The 25235-nt window shown below is 50.6% G+C and overlaps 1 long non-coding RNA gene across 20 annotated transcripts in view; it reads right to left on the bottom strand.

Annotated features, from left to right (window-relative positions):
• LOC141744815 (uncharacterized) overlaps positions 1-25235 on the bottom strand; it is a 169033-nt gene that overhangs the window by 6317 nt on the left and 137481 nt on the right. For 15 of the 20 annotated variants that reach the window (XR_012587568.1, XR_012587571.1, XR_012587566.1 and 12 more), the window contains 3 exons: positions 12707-12945; positions 2363-2661; positions 1122-1243 (listed from right to left, as the gene is read on the bottom strand). This is a non-coding gene — a long non-coding RNA (uncharacterized LOC141744815). Of the gene's footprint in view, positions 1-1121; positions 1244-2362; positions 2662-12679; positions 12946-14620; positions 14843-15528; positions 15601-16883; positions 16950-25235 lie in introns of those variants that run through there. The other 5 variants (XR_012587572.1, XR_012587567.1, XR_012587578.1 and 2 more) reach the window with 5 other exon arrangements.

Raw genomic sequence — 25235 nt, 5'->3', positions numbered from 1 at the left:
TCTTAAAGATCATCCAGTTCCAACCCCCTGCCCTGGGCAGGGACACCTCCCACCAGACCAAGTTGCTCCAAGCCCCGTCCAACCTGGCCTTGAACGCCTCCAGGGATGGGGCAGCCACAGCTTCTCTGGGCAACCTGGGCCAGGGGCTCACCACCCTCACAGCAAAGAATTTCTGCCTCAGATCTCATCTAGATCTCCCCTCTTCCAGCATAAAACCGTTCCCCCTTGTCCTGTGGCTCCCCTCCCTGATCCAGAGTCCCTCCCCAGCTTTCCTGGAGACCCTTTACGGACAGGAAGGGGCTCTGAGGTCTCCCCGGAGCCTTCTCTTCTCCAGGCTGAACCCCCCCAGCTCTCTCAGCCTGTCCTCACAGCAGAGGGGCTCCAGCTGTCTCAGCATCTCCAGGGCCTCCTCTGTCCCCGCTCCAACAGCTCCATGTCCTTCCGCTGTTGGTGCCCCAGAGCTGGAGGCAGCACTGCAGGGGGGTCTCTCCAGAGCGAAGAAGAGGGGCAGGATCCCCCCTCTTGCCCTGCTGCCCACTCTGCTGGGGATGCGGCCCAGGGTGCGGGGGGTTTCTGGGCTGTGAATGCACCTTGTCAGCTCACGTTGAACTTCTCATCAACCAACATCCCCAAGTCCTTCTCCTCAGGGCTGCTCTCCATCCCTTCTCCACCCAGCACGGATTTGTGCCCGGGATTGCTCTGACCCAGGTGCAGGACCTTGCACTTGGCCTGGTTGAACTTCATGAGTTTCGCACGGTCCCACCTCTCCAGCCTGTCCAGGTCCCTCTGGATGGCATCCCTTCCCTCCAGCACACCAACCACTGCACACAGCTTGGTGTTGTTGGCAAACTCACTGAGGGTGCACTCAATCCCCCTGTCCATATCACTGACAAAGATGTTAAACAGCACCAAGTCCCAATACCAACCCCTGAGGAACGCCACTCGTCACTGGTCACCACTTGGACATTAAGTGGTTGACTGCAACTCTTTGAGTGTGGCCATCCACTGCTAGACATCGAGAAGTGCCAGTGACTCTGTGAATGTCACCTGAACTGCTTCCTGCTTTCCCTAGCTAATTCATCACCCACCACCTCTGACACCCAGGATTCATCATCGCTCACCCGTGCTGGGGCGAGAGGAAGGCACAGGGCCAGCAGCACTTCCAGGAGCACCGATGTTCCTCTTCCCTCCTATTCGGTCCGGCCAAAGAACATTGGCTTCTCCAATCGGTGAGGCAGATACACTTAAAAACAAAGAAATAAATATAAGCCAAACCACAGCTCTACAAATAGGACCCAGTTGGTGGGGAGGATGATATTTAAAGACTCCAGAGAAATGGAGATGCAAGCAAATTGGGTACACATGAGGTGGGGAGGGTGGCCAAAGAAGCCCAAACAAAATTTCTGGTGGATCTAGCATTGCTTTGTCTTTTAGTACTGGTTCCTGACAAGAGGATATCCCCTCTCTGTGTCTGCTCACCAGCAGCTCTGCATGAGGGCACAGCCCAGGGCTGATCAAAGACCGGCGAAGCACACCACAGAGCTCTGTGCCACCTGGAAAAGAACCTGGCTTGGCCCCAGGGCAAGGGTAAGATGGGGAATGGCAGGAAACGGCGGGGGAGGAATGATTTGGGGTGGATGGGTAATTCAGGATGGAACCCCTCCCTCCACACCCTGAGGAAGCCACGGCTCCAGCTGATCACTCAGGTGGTGCTCCCCCAGCGCAGGATGCAGTTATCCCTCCCGGGAACCAGAGAGGGACCTTGCACGGGCAGCAGCCTGGATGATTGATATAACCTGTTCAAGGATGTGCTTCTTGCTTGCTTTCTCCCTTCTTTTCCTTCGTTGTCCTCCTTTCCACGTCCCCCGCCCCTTCTTTTCCCTGCTGGGTCTTTTCAGTCAGTAATTACAGCTGAAGTGGACAATCTGTCTTTTTATTTTTAGGCTGGATGCACTGCCAACAGCCACCGGGTTGCCAGAATGAGGCAGCAGCGATGGCTGCGTGGGGAGGGGGCACATTGTGGGGTATCAGTCTCCTTGCATGGGGCAGATATACCCCTCTGGTGTAGGTGTGAGAGCAGGTCCAGGGGTGGACGCCCATGCAGATGCTTTCTGAGCATCCTTTCGACCCGTACCCTGCAGCTTTTGGGGGTGTTGGGACAGCACCTACACCCAGGTTTGGCAGAACAGGCAAAGTTTTGGGGTATTTAATTGTGAAACCACAGCGGGGCCAATCCATGCGTGGTTGCCAGCTGACCTCGGAGCATGATCTGTCTTGTTTCTCATACCCTGTCCTTCAGCATACACCTTGGGATGCTGTCGAGACAGGGCAGGAGTACAGCCCCCCCGGCGCAAGTCCTTACCTTGGGCATCCCGCAGATTTTCCTCCTCGGCTTTGGGTTAGTCAGCTCCTGCCTCCCAGCTCAGTTTTCTTCCCCTTGCCCCATCTTTTCTGCTCGCCTGAGCAGTTTTGCTCATGAACCCTTGCACCTCGATCGATGGGAGCGCAGTGGGAGACGCGCACAGGGTGTGGGTGGGAAGGGACAGTCCCAGGGATGCGGTGAGTGGTTTGGCAGCAGCATTAGCACCTACTCCCTCTGTGTGTGTTTCGCTAGACGCTGTCTGCGATAGCCCCGCATCCATGTGCCAGTGAAGATAAATCCTTGATTCAAAGAGAGGCAGCAAGAAACAGCAGAAAAAGGAAGAAAACAATTAGAGTGACTTATGATTTAAGGGAAGAAATTCAAAGTGTCTCTCTCATTCCCTCCTGGGCAGCTGGAGAGTTTTATCCTCTTCCAGCTCAGGGAGATGCACAAACCCCACAGCTCCTGTTGTTTCTGAAAGGTGGGGTTTGATGGGGGCCAGGAGAGGAGCAGCCCCTCCAGCTCTCCCCTCGGCTGTCACCTGGGAGAGGCAGCATCTCACTTAACCCACACTCAGCTGGCCAGATGGATCAGTTGGATTTTTAAGCTCGCCTTGGCAAAGCTGCCCCAAGGTTGGGGTTAAATCCCTGCCCCAGTGCAGCCGGGATGCACAGCAGTCCCTTGGGCTCGACACCAGAGAGAGTGGCTACCACTGGGGAGTGGAAACTCGGGGGAGGAGAGACAGGAGAGCAAACTTCACCCTCAAGAAGTATTCCGGTTGTTTGTTTTTTTGTTTTTTGTTTTTTTTTTTTTGTTGGTTTTTTTTTTTTTTTTAAATCATAGAATCATAGAATCTTCATGGTTGGAAAGGACCTTTGAGATCATTGAGTTCAACAAAACAACCTACAATCTCTGCCACTAGAGCATGCCCTGAAGTGCCAAATCTACACATTTCTTAAACACCTCTAGGGATGGTGACCTAACCACCGCCCTGGGCAGGCCGTTCCAGTGCCTGACCACTGTATTTTAAAGATAAAATTTAAAGAATAATTTTAAAGATAAAAAATAAACCAAACCCAAGGAGGTGACCAGTGGAAGAGGGGTGACGGTAGCCATGTGGGGTGCAATGCCACACCGCAGGACAGCCCGCTCCTCCGTAATGCCCCAGCTACATCGCAGACACACGGGAAGAAAGCTGGTGGGAGCAGAACACGAGGTCTGAGCAAGCCAAAGCACTGTGCCCACCGGTTTGGCGTGGCCAATATGTGTCCAGCCTCCATGGAAGCCAAATGCATCCTTGGAGCTTGGCACGCGAGGTTGCACCTGCGCTGTAGCTTGGCAGAAATGCCGTACTATGACCTCTTCTGCTTGGAGATCAGGAGAGCAACCCAAAGTGGCTTTCTCCAGCCCTCAGGGGCCAGGATCCGAGATGCACACACCACTTTTTCCACCACATTTCAGTCCAGAAGTGGCCTCATGTCTTGGTTTCTGCCCCCCCCTGCCCCCGGCCCCTTCCTGCTTTGCAGATGGTTTCTTTAACATGAAGAAGGCCAAACAGACAAGAAAAGCAGGAAGGAGCCCTAATGCAGAGTCAGAGCGAGGAACCTGTGAAGTACAAGATGGGCTATTTCGTTCAGCAAGCGCTCATTAGTAAAAGATATTGTTGCCTGCAGGGAGACGGTTTCTGGGTGATTGAATGTAGAACCGTTTGGAACAAATTCAATAAAACCCGGCGTGCCTTTTGCTTTTAAATATGCTGTTTTCTCTAAGCTGGCGTTTTTTCCGTGGAAGCGCATTGATTAAGGCCAGGAGTTCGCCAGGAAGGCTTCCGAGGCGAGATGCCGGGCACGGTTGTCACCTGGAGCCAGGGGGAGGTCGTGACCCACAGCCCGACCTGTCTCATCTGGAGACAAACATTTCAACACGGTCCTCTCTGACAACCATCCGAAAGGCTTTGGTTGTGCTCCGGCATGAAATGTAGCCTCAGAACCTCAAAGTTTGCTGCAAAGCCTGTTCTGGGGCTTTTGAGCCGTCCAAAGCGGAGGGCAAGCCTGGTTTTAATAGCCTTGATTTCCCATGCCTTTTGCCCAGTGATCGCACATGCCCATAGTGCCAGGCTGTCAGACAGAGCATTCTCAATGGATTCTCTCTTTATTTTCATTTATAAGAGCCTTCAGGACAAATTTACTTGCTGGGGTGCAGACTAGCCATTCCCAGTTACGACTACGAGTGAATAAAAGTGCTGGAGCCCCCGCTTTAATTAAAAGACATGATATCTGTTCCTACCTAGTGTGCAACAGCAACAATAGCAGGTTATTAGGAGAAGTAATATCAATCTAATCCAATCTGATCCGATCTGTGCAGTTATTAGGCCTAGCTAACTATTGGTATCGATTTTATTACTAATATCACTGCCGCAATAAGAAATCAACCACAGTGCATAGTTTTGCGTCGTTCTTCACGCTGTTCATCTGTTTGGCTTCAGATCAGCTGGATGTTCTTCCCCTGTTGCTCAAAATCCATGTACCTCTCTCCTTTCTTGGGTTTTACCTCCTTTTCCTTCATCTTTACCTCTTTTCCCTTCATCTTTGCCTCTTCCTCACCGTTATCTTCTCTTCCTCCTCTCTCTTGGGTTGCCCCTTGCCCTCTATAAAACAACTGCATGAGAGATCAAAGCCAACGCATAAATTTCCCTTACTCTGAATTCAGCCAAAGAAGCTTCCAGCAGTTATGAGTCAGCGACACAAGATAGAGCTGCTGGTCACCGAGAGAAACTGCCAGGAATTTGGGGAGGATGAATCACCCTCAAAGATGGCTGAGAAGAGAGACAGGGAGAGAGAATCTCTGGTCCTTCCTTGCCGTCATTCAGCTCATTTTTGCCCCAGGCTCAAGCAAGGAGAACAACATGGGAACGTTCTTGCATCTCCCCATCGGAAGCGGCTCGGAGTTGAACGAGCTTGGCGCCAGACAAGCTCCCACCGTGAGGCCCCACGTGGTGAGCTGGGAGGGTGCTTGTCCTCAGGCTTTGGCTCCTGCTGTTCCCAGGGAGTTAAATTTAAACTCCGGGTTAACTGCAGCTTCCTTGCGAAGATGTCTATCACCTCGTGTGCCTTTCAGCCTCTTCCTTCTTCACTCAAAGAAAATAACAGCTCACGCCGCTCCCGGGCTCTGAAAAAGCCCACATAATTGGTACACTCTCCACAAAGTACATCTCAACCAAGAGCGTGGCTATTTGGAGCGCGAAGGGTGGCCTCGTCTTTTCAGAAGGGTCATGGGTTGACAACATCGTTTATTTCCCTCAGCGTTTGTCCAAGAAATAAAAAACAACATCCCAGCTCCTCCAAGCCAAGCCTGGTAGCACCAATTTAGGGCACATCTGGAGGACAAGGACAGGTTTCCACCCCACAGCCATGCAAAAGCCTCTGCACTAGCCTTGACCTTCTGGGGATTAACCACCTCTCAGGTTCCCTTTTTCTTTTTTCGCCCCACGTCTCGGTAGGGTGAAGGATTTTAACACTGAACTGCAGAGATTTGGGAAATGTGGGGTCTGTCCCGGTGATCCTACGCATCCTCAGCCACCTCGCCATTCACGTCTGAGCAGAAAATTGCCGTGTCATCAATTTAGCGCAGGCAGCATCTTGAGGGCCAAAACCAGTCTATGTTGCCGTTTTGCTTCCTGACTCGGCAGCCTTGGTCAGGTCCTGCTACTTGCTATCATTAACATCATTCTCTCTCTCACAACACATAAATAGCAATACTAGGAGTCATACACACTTATAAATAAATATAAAAGGAGCACCAATTCAGCCGTGAATACAAAGCTTAAGGATACCGCATCTCATTCCTGTTTGCCGCCTCGAGCATCAGAAACTGACGATCAAAATTCACCAAGCGCCAAAAATATTAGTTTAATATTTGTGTGTGCTCAGCTTCTTCTTGTGCCGGGATGACAAACAGCTTTGCGAAGGCATTGCCAGAGGCACTAACACTTCCATTCTCTCTCTCACTGATTCTGGCACACAGAGGGATCTTTTCAAACTGATAAACGCTTTCATTTTTGTCTTCGCTGAAAGGACTTCCTCTATGGGGTGATGTTTTGCTAGAGGACATGATTTAAGAGCAGAGATATGGTTGTGATTCAATATCGTCCTCAGGAATTCCTTGTAAAGTCAAGGGAGAGACAAATTCCGACGTTACGGGATTACCTGAGCCCCGTTTGAATTTCTCGGAGCCTTTCTGGAGCAAGAATCAGGCAACAAACCCACAAAGTCCGTGACGCCTTTTCATGTGGCGTCTGGAAGCTTCTGCTCCCAGGTGGAACAGCAGCAACACCGTCTTTCTTGTGGGTTACATCCTGACCCACAGGAGAAGATGCAAAAGTGAGGGGAGAAAAGGAAAAGAGGAGAGCGAGCTTTTCCAACCCCTCTGTTCGGGTCAGCTTAAAGCAGATGGAGTTCAGAGCAGCTGCAGTGTCAGAGCGGGTTCCCTACTTGGATTGCATCAACCATCGACCAAGAGTTGGCAAGTTAATCCAGGAGGAAAAGAAGACCAACCCCAAGGAACAGATGTACAGATTTTCTCTTTGCTCTCCTTCCTCATGGCCTTTTTGTTGCTGAGAAGCAGGATGCCCCGAGCCGATGTACACCAGGAACCCAGACAAACAACAAACGGCCAGCAGAAACCTGCTACAGAAACAGATCCGCTCACCTGGGGCGAGCTCAAGGGCGGCCGTTTGATTGAGCTACCTTCTTGCATGACAAGGGGATGGGTTCAAACCCCACTCCTGCTGCTGTGAGGGCACGCCTGTCACCCCCCAGACAGCCCAACATCGACTCTCGGGTAGCAGCTCCCTCCTAACAATAACATTCTTATTTCTGGCCTCAGGCAAATATGTTTTGGACACATTTCTGGCTGAGATGGGGAGAAGAACAATGCTGTCTCTCTCCTCGCCAAGGTGGGCTGTGGCAAGGTAAAGTCCCGCTTTGACGCTGAATCACAAAGCTTTGTATTTACCTGTCAATATCCCAGTTGGATTCTGCTTCTATATATTTAATTCGAGATGAGTACTGCAGGACCTCTTTTGTTAGCTGGATACCTCATGCACGTCGTTGTTATTTCTTTCATAAAAATCAATAAAGACTTAGGAACAACAACCACCAATAATAACAGTACATCTCTCTTTGTGTACGACTTGCCAAACAACTCAGAAAAGCAGCAGACAACAGCCCAAACGGAAGACAAAAAAATAAATAAATAGCAGCTTCCAAATCAGACCAGGTCTATCAACCTGTCCCCTACGGAAAAAGTTTCTCACCCACTTAAAGCTGAGGCACCGTCTCAGCCCACAAGAAGTCAGCGGCAGAGGGTGAGGAAGGGTAGGGATGCTCAGCAGACAAGGCACCAGACACGGTTCCTCTAATTTGGTGTCCCAGTCCTCTGGCCTGCGAAGCATTGCCAAAAAACAGCCAGAAATTTAACAGCACCGCTTTGAAAGCCATAGGCAAACCATCGCTATTGCCCCAGGAGGGCACTGACACAACTCAAGGAGACACATCTCCGTCGTGTTCTCTATCCCGCTTTGAAACGGGAAGAGATGACGAAAGATTTCCCTGCCATCCACCTCCAAGAAACAAACGAAGAAGCAGGAGCTGAAACTACCCAGGACCCCTACAGTTTGGTTCCAGAGTTTTATTTAATTACCCTACATGAGACGTGAAAAAAAACCAACCGCACTTTCTGCTCTCCTTGTGCTCTGGTGAGTTGTTTCTCCAGCTCCAGCTGGGACTCCCATGGACCACCCAGTCCCAGGTATGGCAGGATCAGGGCAACCACAGGGTCGCTGCTGCAAGGAGACCCTGGTGGCTTAGACTTCGCTGCGCTGCTGCTCAGAAAGCCTGGGCAGGAGATGGCACAGCCCCCGGGGTCAGGGGCTGCCCAGCTGGGCTCCGGGTCACCACCAACTTCAAGTGACCTACAGCAGGCTCAGCGCCCCTTCACAAAAAAGCCATTCCTCTCCCCTCCGCCAAAACCCATTTCCCAGGGGACCACTCGCTCAGCCACAACCTGCGCTTCACATTTACCAGGTTTCCAGCACCTGGGTTAAAGAAAATATATAACATTCTAATGCTATTGTTTTAAAGGTTAATGCATTCCCAGCCACAATTGCCAGCAGAGATTTCAGCCCAGGAACAATCACCCGGTGGCAGGAAAGTATTGAGCAGATGACCTAGGTCTTTCCATCTCTAATTTTTATGCATGCATGACTCCTTTTTTCATTTCTTTCCTTTTCCGGTTCACCCATCCAGAGTAATATAAAAACTAAGGCTAAGCACAGCTGGGGTTTTATCCACGTCACAGCTATTCCGCACGCAGCATCAGCACGTACGGCACCACCTATGCGCCTCCGCTATTCTTCCTTCCCATCATCTCCGCTATTTTTCCTTCCCATCTCTGCTATTTTTCCTGCCCATATGAAGGATTGCTGCTGTTACCACACGCAGCCCAAGCTGCTGTCGGCAGGCATCTCTCCTGACTTCCCAGGCATTCCCACACGCAGCTTTCAGAAACCAGGAGGCTGCTCCAAGCGCAACAAGATAAGGAAATTCAAACATCAAAAAGAAGGAAAAGCTGCTGCCCTTGAATATATTAACAGCTGATGAAAAGACGGACTCTACCTCTCCAAAACCTTCTCCTGTGCTGAGAAGATGCAGAAAGCAAATAGTAGCACAGCCAGAAAGCCTTTCAGCTCTTGAAATGAAGGAAAAATAAAAGTTTAGAGGGTTAGCAAACACTAGCCTTAAATACAGCAGACCCGAAGCTTCTTCCACCAAAGCCTTGTGGCAGAGACCCAGCAAAAAAGAGCCCCCACCACACCAGCAGCTCCTCAGGTCTTCCCTTTTTATCCCCAGCAGCTGTGTCCGCTCCATTAAATGGTGTTAGCTGGGACGATGCCTCACTTGTTAACCCACCCCAGCTTGCCTCCGGCCAGCTGAGCAGCAAACGAAGCTTGGGGACCAGACTGACCCCAACAGCAGCACCTAGAGAACTTCAGAGACGGCCGGTGCTCACAGCAGAGATGAATTTCTTAAAGAGAGCGCTTTGGAGAAATAGTCATACTTTTCTGCATTAGAAGAAGAGGGTTCATTAGATGTGGAACTGCACTCTTGGGCACGTGGAAATGTGCTGTACTTGTTTAACCCAGCAGTTTTTTAATGACACTTATAGGAATGTTATCAGTCTTCATTTCGAATGTGGAGCCCGGGTTTTCGTTTTCCTACGGCTCTGCTGGTGCTGAGAAAAGGTGAAAGCGCCCCTAAGTCTTACACCCAGGTAAACCCCCCCCTCCCCAGGAGCACAGGGAGGGGGGGCAGGGGATGCCGGGAGGAGGACTCGGACCACCCCTGAGAAGATGGTCCAAGAGGAAGCATGGAGCATTCTTGGAGGGGGCGTGAGACCCTCCAAGGAGCTTAAACGTCACAAGATAACAAATTTTAGCCAAACATTGCCCTCCTTTTCATGCTCGGGTTTGCTAGTCTTGGTCTCATCGCAGCCCAGAGGAACCGGAGCTGGTGTGAGCATCCAGCCTGGGCAGAGCTGTGTTGCACAATCTCCCGGCCTTCTAAATTCCAGGTCAGTCTGATCCAGGGCTAAAATTCACCCCTGTGCCAGACCCAACACAAGGTATCAACAGGCTCCTGTGGAGGGATCGAATGTGCTTAATGCTGGCCTCGACCCAGGGCTGAGCTACAACGGGAGACACAGGAGCAGGCAATACAACACTAAACGGAGCAAATTAGACAGGAGAAAGGCACAGCTAAGGTGACTCAGACGAAATTTAGGCCATCAAAACACTGCCCTGCTGTTTCCTACCAGGCTGGTGACTTTGAAAGCTCAAAGGCTGCCGGTGGGAAACAGGAGAGGTAAGGATGGAGGTTGTGTCACCATGGCCTCAATATCCACAGCCCAATAGAGCCTCCCGATAGGGACCAGGTGCTTTCCTTTCAGAGAGAAAAAACAGACACCAGCAAAAGCAGAACTAGTCAAATTTTTATTTATTTATTTATTTTTAATTTTACCCCAACCAGTGTTCTGGAGGAAGGGGTGGGGGGGGAAAGGCTTTTTCATCCAAATGCAATTTTCTATGGGAATTACATTATCTTGATGTTTTCTCCGCTTGCTTCTTGTTGGTGTTGAAGAACTGGCATGCACAAATTATTTTATTTTTTAATAAAAAAAAAAAAGATATTTTTATGTTGGATAGCTGAGAGCTGAACTGTTTTGATCAACTGGATGAAAGCGGTCAGGAAAATTCCAGATCAAATATGATAAAATGTCCAAGTGAAATGGTGCTTTTTGGCACTCAGGGCTCCTTTCCGAATAAAAAAACCCCGTTGACACCAGGGGGAAGGGCAGAAGGGACGAAAACCTGTCCTAGCAAACCCCACCACTAACTCCCCTTAAATTTGCAAGATAAATAATTTTTTTTTTTTTTTTTTTTTGTGGCAAAGGTGGTCTCACCAGATTACAACAACCAACGGCGGGGGTGGGGGGGGGAAACCCCATGATAATACCTAGTTATTCAAATATAGATAATCAGAGGGAAAAACCACCTCTGGTGCCGCATTAGGCAGTTTTGCTGTTATGGGTGCGACACCTCTCTGTGCTCAGGAGGGGACAAAGTGGGCAACGCGGTCTCCCGCATCGCCCCAGGATTAAGGGATTACCATTAATTAACGCCGCGGCTCCGCCAGGGCCCTGCCTGCGTTGCCTGCGATACAGTATCTTTCCATCGGAAAGAGCCAGATGGATCTGAATTCCCAAAATCTCCGAGATGGAGAAAGAGCAGGTAGGAGACAGGCGGTGGGGGGTACGGGGCGAGCCGGATATGGAGACTGGAGGGCTGTGGATCATCAGAGAGGAAACCGAAATCTCGGTAATTTTTTTTTCTCGTTTCTTGGGATCCCGCTCCATGTTTGTACGTCAGCACCTGTCTGCCCGTCCCCTGCTATCGGCTTTGCACTCTGTTTCCTTCTAAAGCAAACCTGGCAGAAGGCTAGCGCTCTCAAAGTAGCAAATCCCCACCAATCTGGGGCAAACGCCACAAAAGAGGGTTTCTGCACGCCCTCACCAAAGGCAAAACGAAGATGACACCACGGGAGAGGGCTTTTGTGGAAAGAGGGTTGAAGCGGCTCGGTTAATGGCAGGAAAGGTCAGTTAAATGGGGAGGAGAAGATATCTCCTCATCTCCTCCAGGGAGATAGCTCCTCCGCTCTCCGCTTCCCATCAGATACCCACCCCGTGGCATCTACTACTGCGACACCATGAAAACAGCAAATCCTCCACCTCTCCTGGCCTTTGCGAGATCCGGGGACCGAGATCTTAACAGTGACTGATGAAAGCAAGCCGTCCCTGTCCCCCGGCACTTCGGATCACCTTCATTTCCCAAGAACAGCTGCTTGGCGCTACCCAAAACCCCCCATCGTTGCAGTCGGATACGCTGTCCTTGCAACGGCGAGTCACCTCTGAAAGCCTAACCCTTGAATAACCAGGTCCAAAGAGGGAAACGAGCCACGTCGCTGGGAATAGAGACTTATTTGCCCCAAATATAGGATATGGTGGTGGTGCAGCAGCCCTCGCCTAGCCCCAGGGTACGCGGGGATGTGCCCAGCCTGTGGATCGCATGGCGTGCCTCCCAGGTGCGGTACCTCGCGCTCAGCAGGCGGCAAGCATCCATTATCTCAGCCCATCTCGAGAAGAAAACATCAAACGTGTTTACCAGACAGCCTGGCCAAGCAGCGTCAGGAGGGGGAGATGAAGGTGTCAGACGTAGCAGGAGCCCAGCTGATATTGCGTTCTCACTCTTGCTTCCTCCCCCCCGTATTAATTAAAAAAAACAAAAAACAACACTTTCCTGAGGACAAAGTGGCTAATTTCACTTTGGAATCAAACCACCAGCAGCATAAAGCAAAGCCGGATGCCCTGCAGAGCTCCCAGGCGTTAACTGTGTCTGAATCCAAGCACGTTAACGTAGCAGAAGGTCTGTCAACAGAGAAGAGCCCACCTGTAGAGCATCCCGACCTGCAGGATGCCGTATCAGGAGCCAGGAGACCAGGACCGCTCTGATACCACCGTGGCACGAGAAGTTCCCTGGGATAGTCCTCCAGGGTCTACCTGTCCTTTCCTCGTTGACAGAGGTCTCTCAGCCACGACCTTCACTTCTAAACAAACACCTCAGCTTAGCATTGCCCAACCTCTCCGCCCTTTTGAGCCTTTCCTGGTGGCACTTTGAAGTTGTCATACACACATTACACGCGTAGCTGGTTGCGCATCCCCCGTCCCACGTACCCGCCTCGGCGTGTGTAGGCACAAACGGTGGTACGCTGCGATAGAGGTGCTTTTATTCAGGTGGATGGATGCTTTCGGCATGTGTAAAAGAAGAAAAACCTCCTTCCCGCAGCCCCACAGCCTCGGGCAAGGCGTCTGGAGTGGGCATCATACCGGTGGGCTTCACTTCGTTCCCGGCCAGCAGCCCAAAGGGCCCCGTCCCACGTTGGGCTCTTTGTCTTCCTGCTTTTTTCCCCGCCCTGAAAAATAAAGTAGACGAAGAGGGCCTCGTTAACAGCTGATTTCCCCCCTTCTCTTAAATCGCCATGATGAAAAGCTTTCTTCCTGAAGGCTGCTTCATGAAAGACCCAAAGGGTTTTTTTTACTCATTTGTCCCTTTAAAAAGGAACCCATTATCTGTTTTAAAAGACGTGAGAGTACGGGTGAAATCCTCGCCAACACTCCGTCTCCTGAACCTGCGCTCCGCTGATTTTTCCAGATAACCCAGAGCTACAGAAACGCACCAAAACGAGCAAAAGCAGAAGTTCTGGCAAACTCCAGCCCCAAAACCTCTGAGATTCAGCCGCCCCCCCCCCTCACCCCGAGAAACACGGGGTTTCCAATGGCGAGATGCTTTCCTCCAGGCGAGGTGGCCCCTTTCCTCCTTGGAGAGGTTACGGCTGCTCCAAAACCGGCACTTTCGGAGCTTTAAGTCAAAGCACGCTGGGCTTTGAGTGCTGTCGGAAAAGAAATACAGCACGCACAGCCCTTTTAATATGTGTTAGCCAAATAAATGTTCCTATTTCAAGGCAGGTGAAGCAATAATAAATACCAGGTAGGAGAAGTGAGCTTGCCGTACCTTTTCATTTGTATGCATAGTATTTTTTTATATATATATATATATAAAATTTATTTTTTTTTTTATTAAATAAAAATTCACTCTCCAGCAACATCGCCCGGACCTGCTAGCTCAGGCCGGCCCTTGTTAAAATGATTATTAATGGTAGTGCAGCTCTTCATAATGGGAACGAATGGGCCAGCCGCCTTTCAGCTCCGCACATATTACTGACTTATTCCCTCAGCCTCCTCCCGGTCACAGCGTTCCCCGCAGCCTTCCCCTCCAGCCCTTGAAGACCTGCATGTGGGCGGATCCATCTTGCAACTTTTAATGCTTGGGTTTTTTGGCTTTTGTTTTTGTTTTTTTTTCCAAAAGAGATAAAAAATAAACCACTCCATGTGGATGAAAAACACGGGACGTAGCACCGAGCCTACCAAGGGAGAAGAGTCTTTTCTCCCTTTTCCATGTATTTAAACCAGAAATGCATAATCTATCTCCCTCAGCAGCCCCTCCCCTCCCAAATAAATCATCTCCTCGCCGTGGTGGAGCAGGGGGATGACAAGGGGAGGATGATAACTCGTGGAAAGGAGGCACAGGCAGACCAGGCGGAGATCTCCAGGCACCGGGGGGGTTTCTCGCAGTGCACCGTGCCCACCCCCGGAGGACGCCTGCCACGGCAAGGGCAATTTTGCCATAGAAAATTCTTGCAAAAGCAATTTTTAAAGGGCGGGCGGCTCCCGAGCCCTTTGCAATGGCCCTTCCCATCTGAATCTCTGGGGCCAGCGGGAAACTCGTACTCCCGGATACCTAGGAGAGCCGGGGAAGGGGTGGAAGGATGGCGAAGGGGGGGGTCCACGCTTTCGCTCGTGCCTCGGCACGACAAGGGAGGGTGGCTGTGTTTTCATGCCTGCTTAACGGCTTGTAATCCCGGAGGAGCTGGCTGCCAGGCGCGGGGCGAGCGTGCCAAACCACGCAGGGGCGAGCACGGCTTCGGCGATGCAAGCGCTGGCTGCCGGCACGGGGTCCTTCCCCCACCAGCTGCTCCGGAGCAGATCCAGGCATTTCATAGACTGGAAAAACCACTGATGGCTTCAAACCTCGGTCTCTGCCTCTAGATGGCTTCTGGCGGTGTTAGCCACACAGGCTCTCGAGGCTGCATGTCTTGTCTCAGCAAGCACCAAGCCCCTCCTGGGTGGCCAAAAAGCAGTCGCTGAGGGAGAGCTTGCACGTGGCCGCAGCCGGTTCGTAGCAGGACAACAGGCAGATGGGTTTTGATGCATCAGAATAAACAAACCCGGCTGGAGCTGGCTGTTGATGGCCTTGAAAATAAGGCAGCAAGGTTGGACTTCTTGAAGCCATCTCAAGGGGGTCCAAAAATCAGGGAGAACAACTCCCCCCCAGACCACAAGCTCTTCCAGACCTTCAAATTTCGATGTCCAAATATCACAAATCCCAGCCAAACTGCCCCGGTACCACAAGTGTGTCCTCCCTATACCACAAACATCCCAAATATCCCCAAGCTGCTCAGCCGATACCCCACAAACATCACCGCCACATGTCTTCAAAATAACCCACAGCTATGTGCCGCAGATCCCCCACCAACCCCCTGACACTCATCCCCCCAAGCTATTACCAAAACATCCCCCAAAGACTGGCTACCGCTAGTGACAATCTTGCTTTTGGTGTTGGCGTGGCCTTCAGTGCTTCCCACCATGAAGGGGATACAAGAGAGCCGCTTTGCAGTTGCATTCCGGTAGCATGTTTGTTCCGATTCACCCAAGTATATGGGTTAAAAACATGATAATCACGGCTTTTAGCAGAAGAGCACTCATGGAAAAAGCAGGGGCAGAAGGAGAGCTGCAGCACGCAGCCCCCAGACATGGGCAAGGCAAGGCTCGCAGGGACCAATGCTGAGAAGACCGGAGCGGCTCCATGGCACTGTTGGATGGAGCAAAGATGGCCCAGGGGAGCATGGGTCAACCTCTCTGTGTTCCCAGATACTTACATCTGCTGGGAACCGAAGGTGGAATTTTTCAAGGTTGGTCTCTTTATGTTTGTTTGTTGTTTAGTTGCTTTTCTAAAAAAGAAAAAAAAAAAAAACCACCAAACAAAATAAACCAAAAAATTCCCCAAACACCCAACCCATGTCCACTGGAAAATGAAACCTAACCCTACTTTCGATTGAAACTTAACCAGTGGTTAGTGCTGGTGGTTACCAGCCCACGTGCAAGCGGTTATCATTGCATCTCCTCTCCCCAGCATAACGCGGCGCTGGCTCCATCTCTGCCTGCGACAACGTGGTGAGCGCGGACGGAGACATTTGCCTGCACGCATGTAAAAGCGATTACAGGCAGGAGCCTGGGGGATTTGTTTTGGAACAATATCATAATGAGCCCGAGCATAATCTGCTGCCCAGAGACAGGTCTTTTTCCCCGGAGGGGCGGCAGCCGCAAATTAGATAGTCACATCGCGTTATTTCCAGCGAGTTAACTCCCATCGCCGGCACCCCCATCCCGCCAAGGAGGGGGACACCACGAATTGCACCGTCCCCAGCAGATGCGCCCCAAATCAGAGATGCTTCGGGTGGGGAAAGGGGCCGTGGGGAGGATCTTTAATGTTCATTACTCTGATAAGGCCCTGGGAGTTGTTGGTTTGAGCTTCAGCCATGGACAGTCCCTAGAGAAATTTCACCATGTTCAAGCTAATCTTCTTATAAACATTGTTGTGGGTTGTTGTTTTTTTTTTTTTTATTTCATCCGACATGTGTCAAGCAGGTCTACTAAGCCTATTACATCTCCAGGGAGGTTGGTGTTTTCTCTTTTTCCTACCCATCCCTGCCTGAACGCTGCTCGTCTCCTTTTTGGTTCCTCTGGACACTACTCCATCACTACAGACAAACCAATTTTTTTAAAATTACACTGGGAAAAAAAATTTAAAAAATCTCGGTGGGTTTGGAGGCTCAGGTGAGACAAACAGCCAGGTTCCAGCTAGACATCCAAAATTTCTGGAGCTCATGGGGTTCAGAGATGAGCTATAAAACTTGCTGGACCATCCCTTCTTGCTGCGTTCATTTATTTTTCTTCCCAACGAACCCTCAGAACAAATAAAGGGTTAACTGGACCTTTTTCTGTGCTTCTCCAGTACAAAATAGTTCACAGAATCACAGAATGGCCAGGGTTGGAAGGGACCTCTGGAGATCATCTAGTCCAACCCCCTGTCACAGTTTGAGCTATGGGTAAAGCCCCAGTTTGGTACTGCCTTTTTTTTTTGTGTATTCCCTCTGTATTTACAGGCAGAAACAGACAGAGATTAGACCCCTGGACAGGACAGGTTTAAAAGAAGTGGTGAATATGAACCTGCCTTTGAGCTTCAGGTTGAGGGGTATGCGTTGGCGAAGGGACATGTTTCCTGAGACCTCTCTCCCCACTCCGGTGGAAAGTTTGTAGAAAGGCAATAGGAAGGATGAAAAGAAGGAAAAAAATAATAATAATATAAATATATAAATATATATATAAAACCTTGTGCCGTAAATGGCCATTTTCTGGAGGAAGCGTCGAGCTCTTGCCACGCAACCGGAGATTAGAAATACCCAAGGAGCGAGAAACATTCACGCACGTACATGCACACACACCAACACGTACGCTCTGGAGACCTGGCTACAGAAAATCAATGTGAGCTTATCAGTCTGCAGCAGAGTCAGGACAACTAAACATTTCCCTCTCTACCTTTACATATTGGATTTAAGTTTTGAAGTTGTTCTCACCTGTGGATGGAGAGAAAGGAGCATCTGAGGCAGCATCTTTTATGAAGAGTTGTTTCTAATGCAGGCAGTAGCCAAAATTATTTTCATGGCTAACTGCTGCCTCCTTTGCCCTTAAAAAAGCCCAACCTGTCTCTCGTTTCCTAGCTATGGACCAAGAAAAGGAAGGTAGCGTGCATTCAACATCGACTTCTTTGCTGGAACCTCTCCTTGCGCACAGACTCCTTCACTCCGGGGAAAAGTCCTTCCCCAGCCACTGAGCCTTTATCATCATGTTTTTCTCTGGCACAGAGCAAAACTTTGCAGGAGGAGGCCAGCAGACGCCAGAAACGGGGCCCAAGCAGCAAAACCGAGCCTGGATTCAGAACTGTCCCCCAGGACCATGCACGGGTTGGGGACAAGATGGTGGACGTGATCTACTACATGACCAATCTATTAAAGCACTAGCTCAGTTCCGCCAGAGCCAAAGGGTGTTTGAAGCCCCAGAGGAGTCTCAAGCCAGCACCTAGAATCACAGAACACCAGGTTAGAAAGGACCTCAAGGATCATCTGGTCCAACCTTTCTTGGCAAAAGTACAGTCTAGACAAGATGGCCCAGCTGGATCTTAAGAGTGCCTGACTTTGGGGAATCCACCACTTCGCTGGGAAGATTATTCTAATAACCGATTTTCTCATTGTGAAAAATTTTCCTCTTGTGTCCAATGGAGTAACTCGTACCCATCACCCCTCATCTTTTCCACGTGACTCCTTGTAAAAAGGGAGTTTCTGTCTTCTTTGTAGCCACCCTTTAAATACTGGAACATGGTGATAAGGTCTCCCCCGTGCCTTCTTTTCTCACGGCTGAAGAAACCCAGTTCATACAGCAGGCTTCCCAGCCCTTGGGTCATCTTGGTGGCCCTTCTTTGGACCCTCTCTAGCCTGGCCTTATCTAAACATATCCTCCTACTCGTTTGCCTGTTTGTTACTGAAAACCAGATCACAGAATCTTCATGGTTGGAAAGGACCCTTAAGATCATCGAGTCCAACCAAACAACCTACAATCTCTGCCCTTCAGAGCATGCCCTGAAGTGCCATAATACAGCCCAAAGTCATCAGAGGAATGGAAAAGCACCGAGACAAACCAAACAATTAACAAGCTCAGTAACTCACAAGCCAGTGACTGCTCTTCCGAGTGCCTGCTCCAACCACCTCCACGCGCAGGTTCGGGTGGATCGCCCAGGAGCTCGGCGTGCCACAAAGCTTTCTGGAAGGACACCAGCACCACCAACCTCCTGGCCGCTAACTTCGTGTCCTACAAGCATCCTCCACCTCCTGGGGACTCAGGTTGGAAGCAGCAGCTCCCTGTTTATCTATTTATTTGTACCTCCCCCAGTCAAAGCGGACAGGGGAAACAGTCTGGCCTTACGTCCCTTTGAAGTCAACCGAAAGGCTTTTAACTTCAGCGAGCATCTGAGTGGGGACCCCCGGCCCCCCCCACTACCTGATCTGCGGCCACTGCTGGGGATTTGGGCAACTCGGGCTCTAGCCACACGGACGTGCTTTAAAGCCAGCGAGCCCGAGCCCCTGCCTTGGCGAGAGATCAAGCGCAGCGGATCTGCCTCCAGCCCTCCCCTCTTATCACGCATTAGCCCCGTCCAGATGTCAGGCGCTATCCCTCTGCTAACAATCCCCTTCTCCTTCTTCTTTTATCTCCCCGTTAAACTGCTGACAAGACCTTCCTGGCGGCCTTTTCAAAAGTAGAGGAGATCAAAAAATCAACAGAGTATTTCAAAAGCAAAAGTCCTTAGGGAAAATAAGAAGGAAATAAAAAATATTAAAAAAAAAAAAAAAAAGGAGGGAGGGAGAAGGAGCCCGCAACGCTGTTACAGTGCACAGAGCCGAGAGCAAGAGACCGGTGTTTGCTCCCTTTAACTCACTGCTGGCAGGAAAGGGGCTTTCATGGAGCTGCCTCGCACGAGCATCGCTGGTCCCTCCAGCCTTTCCCTGGGATGCGCTCAGCGCCGCAGAATGGCATTAGAAAGGCCCATCCAGGTCACAGCCACCCCAAAACCCCAGCGCAGCATCCCGACCCCAGTGGATGCTGACAGCAAAGCCTTCGTAGGGACCAGGAGCCGGCTCCACGAGGTGCCAGGATCTCTCCGTAAGAAGCTACCTCCCCTTGGAACACAGCAACCAACACAGAGGAGGAAAAAAGCGGGGGGGAAATACCTTTCCCATCCACTCAGAGATGGGATTTATTTTTTTTCGTGGGCAGACAAAGGGGATATATCTCCCTGCATAGTCGAATTTGCTTTTACTGCCCCTTTCCCACAGCCTTCCAGCAAAGCTGTAGAAGAGTTTTAGCTTTATGCTCGCTTTTGGAAAGGTGACGCTGCCGGCTTTCAAAGGACACTGAAGCAGAGGCGACGCAGGGAGGTGACTCTGTCCGAGCGGCTGACAGCAGCACGCAGAGAGCACCACACAGAAAAAAAAAAAATAAAAAAAAATATATATATTCCTAGCCTTTGCTGACAGGGCCAACACTCTGTCAGCATTCACCAGGAGAAAAAAGGCAGCGGAAGAAAGCAGCAACATCAAGCACACCCAGGCTTTACTGCATTCTTCTACCTGGCTGATCATATTTGACTCTCTATTTATCTGGTGGCAGGAAGTTGCTGGAACAAAAAGCATTAGGGTTTATTTACGTATATTCCCCTCCCCCCCCCCTTCTCTTAAAGGCTTTTCAGGGGATTCAGAGTTGGCCAAACGCTGCCAGCTCCCCTGGCTAACCCACGATCAGGTTGCCAACAGCTCTCTGCTCCGGCAAGACCCGAGCTACCACTGGGAAAAACACGCCCAAACTCATTGCACTAATGAAAAATTGTGGGCAGAGGAAAGCCACGGCAGATAAATCCCCATTTTGGCACGCAAAGAAGGACCCCTCAACACAGACAGAGGCACTTGTTATTCGCTCCTCAGGATCTTTTATTTGTTACCATCCCACTTCTCCCAAAATTGCAGGAATCTAATCAGAGCACAGAAGCAACAGAGGGTAATTTCGGTGATCAGTCACACGCTACCAACAAGGCATAATAAAGAGCCAGAGCGACCACTTGAGATGATCCATGGGCTAGCGGGTGGCTGGCGCAAGCGGCTCAGCGGCCACTTCCGTGCGGTGAATGGGACCCCGGGCTGAACACACACTTGAAGGCTGTCCTTAACGCCAAGCCTTTGGCAACGCCACCCGCGCCCATGGGTTACTCCACGCGCTGGAGACGTAGGCATGTGCATCTGGATGGGGGACAAGGTTCTCCTTGCCGGCACATCGCTTAGGAGACGAGGAGAAAATGAGCAAATACAAGAGAACCTTCCCGCACCCTGGAATGACGTACAAAATTATGCTGAAGATAACGTTTCCTGGCCTAAGAACGAGTTAGATCGCTACAGCGACAAGATGACGCTGTTTAGTTTTATCACCTTGCTTCCAACCTCCTCGTACAATCCTCGAGCTTCTCTCGCGTCGTTGCCAACCCACCCAAAGAAACCGGGGAAATGCGAGGAGCCCCGTTGCACGGCTGGGCGAGGAAAGCAAAGGCAGAAAGAAAGGCAGAAGCGGCCAGACGAAATCTGATCGATGCTGCTCTAAACTGCCCTCCACGTCTCGCCTGCCTCTCCTCAGCCACTTGTTCCCCCCATGGGGAAGAGGCGCAGACATCAACTTCGGCCCGTAACATGCTTCTATAAATAAGTGGTACTTAGTAGTAAACTAAGGAATGGGGGACCGAGCGGGCCGCCCAGCCGCTCCGCTAACGGCTGCGTCTCCTGCCAGGGCCTGTCTGGCGCTCGCCTTTGGGAAGACACTGCACAATCCCAGCTCCAGTCTAACTCTTCACGGGGGCAACACATTGCCCCCCCAAAAAACACAGCATTGCATTGCCTGCCAGGGTCTCCTTCCCCTTCTCTGTGGAGAAGCAAGGGGGACCACGGTTTGGGTAGAGCTGATGGACTACATATATACATATATCTATATTTATATATACACACACATATAAATATACATTTCCTTCTTTCAGCAGGAATTTTGCCAGACACTTCCACATGTTGCTGTTTGCTTTTCTAAAGTCTACCTGAGCCGCTTCCAGCGCGCCGCGTGACACAGTGGATTTCAATAAATGCATTATTATTTTAATTCCTTAAGTGACCGAGGAGGAGACTGCTGAAAGAGCCGCAGAGCTTTCCTGTCTGGCCCTTATTCCTGTGACTGTGTCTGGCACCTGGCACTGCCTCAACCCTCAACTGGTACCTCAGATGGCCACTAGCCCCCGAACATCCCACGGGATGCCCCAGGCTGCCTTGGGATGCTCTCTGGTCGTGCTGGCCCTGCACTGAGCCATGTCCTAGTGGCTTCCAGGGCACCACAGCTGAAGGGTTTATTGCTGTCTCAGGACCCTGAAGGTTTAGCTGCAGCTCTCTTCTAGTCCCCCCTGGGACCATCTTTGTCATCCTCAGGGACCCTCTTGTCTTACCCATCTGACCTCTGAAGTGCTGCTTCAAAACATAAGAAGGGCCCGATCCTTGCACCACTGACATCAATGGAGGAAGAGTGGGGAAACTCTGGCTTTGCCCCACTGAGAAAGCTGGAAACAGCCTGTACCATCTTGTCCAGCAAGCCCTGCACGGAGTTAGGGCTTGCAGCACAAGCCTTGGAGAAACACGAGCCTCCCCCACTGATTTTCCAAGGTTATCCTCCCACCGCTCACATGTTGTGAGATGTTTCTGAAAAGCCCTTCTTGAAAAGGTTGGGACAACACACGTCAGAAACACCATCCTTGTCTAGACATTGGGGTGGGCACACAATAATACCAATAATCCACGACCAAAGAAGCTAGTGGAACTCCATCAACCCAAGGAAGCCCCCATGACCTCCCCATGGGACCGGCAGGGCTCTCCTGACTCCACAGGGGCCAACCTTATTGCAGGGGCATCTGCCATATACGAGGAGCCATCTCGGCTCTTTAGGTGTCCCCAGGGCAGCACAGAACCAGAGATTTTGGGAGGAGGAAGGCTCGCTCCTGCAGAACGCTCGCTCCCGCTGCTGTGCCAGCTCAGGGCGGGCAGCAAATCCGCGGGGTGCGTGTTTCAACTGGAACTCAAAAGCCGTTTCCACCTCTAATTAACCTGAGGTGGGTTCAAACGATAGAGCGAGGCTCTCATTAGCCAAGCCACATCAGAAATTCCTGCACTGGCTGAGTTGTGTTGTGATCTCCGACTGCAGCTGGCACCTGGCATGACGGGCAGCAGGGCTGGGTGGGAAAGGCAGCTTTTTAGGCTTGGATCAGAATTATCAATTTATAATGGGAAGAGACCACCGTGAGCCAGGGAAGAGGGAAAAGGGAACGTTTGGAAAAGCCACGGCTGAGAAGACACCTTTCCCTTTGCTCCTGGGGGGTGTCCATCAGAGGCTGACCCACAGCAGTGAGCAAAGTCCCCTCCCGGGATGCGGCAAACGGGCTGGACCCTTCACCTTATCTCCTTGCAGAGGGGCAACCAGTCCCTGAAGTGAAGTGGGCAGGAAGGAATAAAGAGAATTTGAGTGGAGCTTTTACGGTGGCCGGGGTCAAGAACAAACATGATAAGGTAACCCACTTAGTGGACGAGGGAAAAGCTGTGGATGTTATCTACTTGGATTTTTGCAAAGCTTTTGACACTGTTTCCCACAGCATTCTCCTGGAGAAACCGGCTGCTCATGGCCTGGACAGGTGTACTCTTCGCTGGGTAAAAAAACTGGCTGGATGGCCATGCCCAGAGAGTGGTGGTAAATGGAGTTAAATCCAGTTGGTGTCCGGTCACAAGTGGTGTCCCCCAGGGCTCGGTGCTGGGGCCGGTTCTCTTTAATATCTTTATCAATGGTCTGGATGAAGGGATCGAATGCACCCTCAGTAAGTTCGCAGATGACACTAAACTGGGCGGGCGTGTTGATCTGCTTGAGGGTAGGTTGGCTCTGCAGAGGGATCTGGACAGGCTGGACTGATGGGCTGAGACCAATGGTATGAGGTTCAACAAGGCCAAATGCCGGGTCCTGCACTTGGGACACAACAACCCCATGCAGCGCTACAGGACTGGGGCAGAGTGGCTCGAAAGCTGCCTGGCAGAAAAGGACCTGGGGATGTTGGTGGACAGCCGGCTGAATATGAGCCAGCAGTGTGCCCAGGTGGCCAAGAAGGCCAACAGCATCCTGGCCCGTATCAGGAATAGTGTGGTGAGCCGGACTAGGGAAGTGATCATCCCCCTGTACTCAGCACTGGTGAGGCCCCACCTCGAGTACTGCATTCAGTTTTGGGCCCCTTGCTACAAGAGGGACATTGAGGTGTTGGAGCGTGTCCAGAGAAGGGCTACAAAGCTGGTGAGGGGTCTGGAGGACAAACCTTATGAAGAACGACTGAGGGAGCTGGGGTTGTTTAGCCTGGAGAAGAGGAGGCTGAGGGGAGACCTTATCACCCTCTACAACTACCTGAAAGGAGGTTGTAGAGAGATGGGGGCTGACCTCTTCTCCCTGGTGACAAGTGATAGGACGAGAGGAAACGGGTTCAAGTTATGTCAGGGGAGGTTTAGATTGGATATTAGGAGACATTTTTTCACTGAAAGGGTTATTAAACATTGGAATAGGCTGCCCAGGGAGGTGGTGGATTCACCATCCCTGGAGGTGTTTAAAAAAAGGGTAGATGGGGCACTTAGGGACATGGTTTAGAAGTGGCTTTTATCAGGGTAGGTTAAAGGTTGGACTTGATGATCTTAAAGGTCCCTTCCAACCTCAGCAATTCTATGATTCTATCTGTCTTGCAAAGGTGCCTTCTCTCATGAGTGACACTGGACTGTCCCTCTTCCCTTTTTAAGAAAAGCAGTACGAGCCCATGGATGGGAAAATAACAATTGATCGTCAAGTATACCAACACCACTAATGAACAGTGAAAGAAAATCACGTCATCCCCTTGCTTGAAAGCATCATCACAATTCAGAAACTTGCAGCTGACTTAAGTACTTCTGGAACAAGCCGAAATCTCTGCCATGTGAGGATTTTTCAGATGCAATGCCTTCCCACTTGTGGTTAACACCAGGCTTCTTATTTTTCCCTTTTTTTCCTGGGGAGAAACTATTATTCTGCCCTGTCTGAGCGGCCTAAAGAGAGAAACCTAGAGAGTTCTCCTCTCCTGGATGCACACCTTGAGATAACACCTTGGCTACCTCCTGTGGTACCGTTGCGTTAGATCACATAGAAACACTTCAGACAGAAAAGATGCAACAGATTTAGGCAACAACCCAGTAATTAATAAAACCCGTAATTACTGCAAGGGAAAGCAGGCCAGCTAGCCAAACACAAGATACGCAACACAGCGTCATCCCAAGGCCTTGGATAAAGGTCCTACAATGTAGGGGACAATATTATCAGACCAATCTCCAGCTTTGGGGACGCTTCTAATTAACTCGCAACAGGAAACGGTTAAGAACGGCAAGTTTTCTGCTCCAAAAGGACCAAAACACCCGGCCTTCACCGTTGCATCAGCTAAAGGAAAGAAACGCAGGAAGAAAGTTAATCATGTTTGGATCAAAGAAAAAAAAAACAACCCAACGAACCAGCAAGCAATCTCATCCAGACCTGTACATGTGAAGGGTCTGCAGTGACTCCTTCCCTCCACTTTTTTTCCACTTTCATGCTCCTGACCTTCTCCGTTCCAGCCAGGAGGGAATAGGAAAGTTCGAAGAAAGGTATTCCTGCGTTATTTTTAGCAGAGCCAGAAGAAAAGTGACTGGAAATAATCCATGAAAGCAAGCTTTCACCTTGATTTTCAGACTCTGGAGATTTCGACAGCCTTGATAACAATCACAACTTTACCAAAGGCATATAAAATGCTGATTGATACCAAGAGCATAAATTGAACTCTTCCTTTCTTCCCGCTTCACATTAAAAACCCCAG

This window comes from Larus michahellis, chromosome 6 (genome assembly GCF_964199755.1).
Source record: "Larus michahellis chromosome 6, bLarMic1.1, whole genome shotgun sequence".
NCBI classification, from domain to species: domain Eukaryota; kingdom Metazoa; phylum Chordata; class Aves; order Charadriiformes; family Laridae; genus Larus; species Larus michahellis.
Note: the sequence above shows the minus strand (reverse complement) of the source record. Positions and strands in the feature narration are given on the sequence as shown.